We start from the raw sequence: 2,213 nt of genomic DNA on the forward strand, positions 1-2,213 counted from the left end.
CTGTATAGCCCTGGCTGTCCTGGAACTCACTCTGTAGACCAGGCTGGCCTCGAACTCAGAAATCCACCTGCCCCTGCCTCCCAAGTGCTGGGATTAAAAGCGTGTGCCAGCTAACTTTATTTTCTTGATTGAATTTATTTACAAACCCACCAACCAACCAACAAAACCAAAACACCCTTGCCACCACTGGACAAAGCCAAAGTGTCCTTGTGTGCCTGCACTCGCCTAGCTGAGGCCCCATAGGCCACGGAAGCAGGCCCTTCCCTCCCAACTCTGAGGCACCTGTTCTATGTGGTGTCAAGTGTGGCACAGAGGCACGGGGACTAGGAGGCCTTGCGTCAGCTCACCCCACAGACAAGCAAGCAAGACCCTCTGCCAGTACTACCCAGAGCCTAGCCAGGCAGGCTAATCACTTCCCCAAGGATCTCAAAGCAGCCACACCCTCAAAGTAATCATAACTGCATCTGTGCCGGGTACTGGGGTCAAAACAATCTGTTCATCTCTGGAAAGGGGTATGGAGGGGGATACTGTAGACAGAACCCAGGAGCTCATGTAACTGCGGAATGTATTACCACTGAGCCACGCCCCAGCTCCTCACTGGGGGATTCTAGGCAGGGGCTCTACCACTGAGCCACGCCCCAGCTCCTCACTGGGGGATTCTAGGCAGGGGCTCTACCACTGAGCCACACCCCAGCTCCTCATTGTGGGATTCTAGACAGAGGCTCTGCCACTGAGCCACACCCCAGCCTCTCACTGGGGGATTCTAGGCAGGGGCTCTACCACTGAGCCACACCCTAGCCCCTCACTGGGGGATTCTAGACAGGGGCTCTACCACTGAGCCACACCCCCAGCCCCTCACTGGGGGATTCTAGGCAGGGGCTCTACCACTGAGCCACACCCCAGCCCCTCACTGGGGGATTCTAGGCAGGGGCTCTGCCACTGAGCCACACCCCAGCCTCTCACTGGGGGATTCTAGGCAGAGGCTCTACCACTGAGCTATACCCTCAGCCCTGCTTTTCTTATTATTTTGAGATAGGATCTTACTAAATTGCCCAGATAGTTTCTGAACTTATTCTGTAGCCGAGGCTGGCTCCAACCTCACCATTCTCCTGCCTCAGCTTCCTTAGCAGCTGGGATGACAAGCCTGTGTTAGGCTCCATTAAAGTTCTTACTTGCTGAATTTGTCCAGCTTGTCTGTGGGAACCTCTCCTTTTGTAGACACCAAGACCCAGGGATTGAGCTGTGGGAAAGGCAGGAACCTGTTCAAGTCCTCATTCCAGGCTGGGATCACTCTGGCCCTCTTGTAAAGCTCAGCAGAGCCAAGAAGAAATTCTCAGTTATCTGCTGAGGTTCAGTTCCAACCATGAGCTATCTGGAAGCAGCGACATCAGGACAGACCCAAGCACCATTTGTGAGGGGGGTGACGACAACTTAACTTACAGTTACACCACCAGAGCTGAGACACCCACGCTGTAACCCCTACACCTCTGGGACTTGTCTGGGTTTGTTAAACACAAAGAAAGCAGGCTTAAGTGAACCACTGACATCTTGAGAGACTAGGGTACGCGAGTTCCTGTGTACACAGTGGCGGGGACAGGCCCCCTTCCCCAAGGACTGGCATGCTAGCTGCTTCTGCACATTTGTAGTAGAATGGCTCTCATTCTGAGGCAGAGCGCCACAGATTTTGGTTTTTGTTCTGTTTAAGAGTAAACTTGAGGGTGGGTGTGGTCATCATCATCCATCACTGCTTAAGTCTCCTATTGTCCCGGTGACATTCCAAACAGCTCTCAGTGAACAGCATGAGGCAATGCGTGTTCTTACTGGGCCGAGAATGTGAAAGGCATGAATACTTGTTGGCTCTGTCAGCGATGCTGGGATCTACGATTCTGAAAGCTTAAAGATGGAGGGACAAAGCTGTGGACACCCACTTCGTGGCTGTCACAAAGGTTTCCAAGGCCGTTAGCCTCCTCATTGGCTAAACTGTGGTTTCTCCCGGCAAACATCAGCTACACTGATGAGGCAGGGGCAGTGGCTGGGCTGGTAACTGGTAAAATGGACCGGAGCTCCCTCCGAAGAACCCGCAAAAAGAAAGCTGGGTGTGCCGGGCGTGGTGGCGCACGCCTTTAATCCCAGCACTCGGAGGCAGAGGCAGGCGGATTTCTGAGTTCGAGGCCAGCCTGGTCTACAGAGTGAGTTCCAGGACAGCCAGGGCT

The 2,213-nt window shown here is 53.8% G+C and overlaps 1 protein-coding gene across 1 annotated transcript in view; it reads right to left on the reverse strand.

The window, feature by feature from the left end:
- The window catches only part of LOC110339171 (cytochrome c oxidase assembly protein COX19), a 7,532-nt gene that overhangs the window by 2,713 nt on the left and 2,606 nt on the right, over positions 1-2,213 (reverse strand). The gene's annotated exons all lie outside the window — the stretch shown is intronic.

Source organism: Mus pahari, chromosome 23 (genome assembly GCF_900095145.1).
Source record: "Mus pahari chromosome 23, PAHARI_EIJ_v1.1, whole genome shotgun sequence".
NCBI lineage: Eukaryota > Metazoa > Chordata > Mammalia > Rodentia > Muridae > Mus > Mus pahari.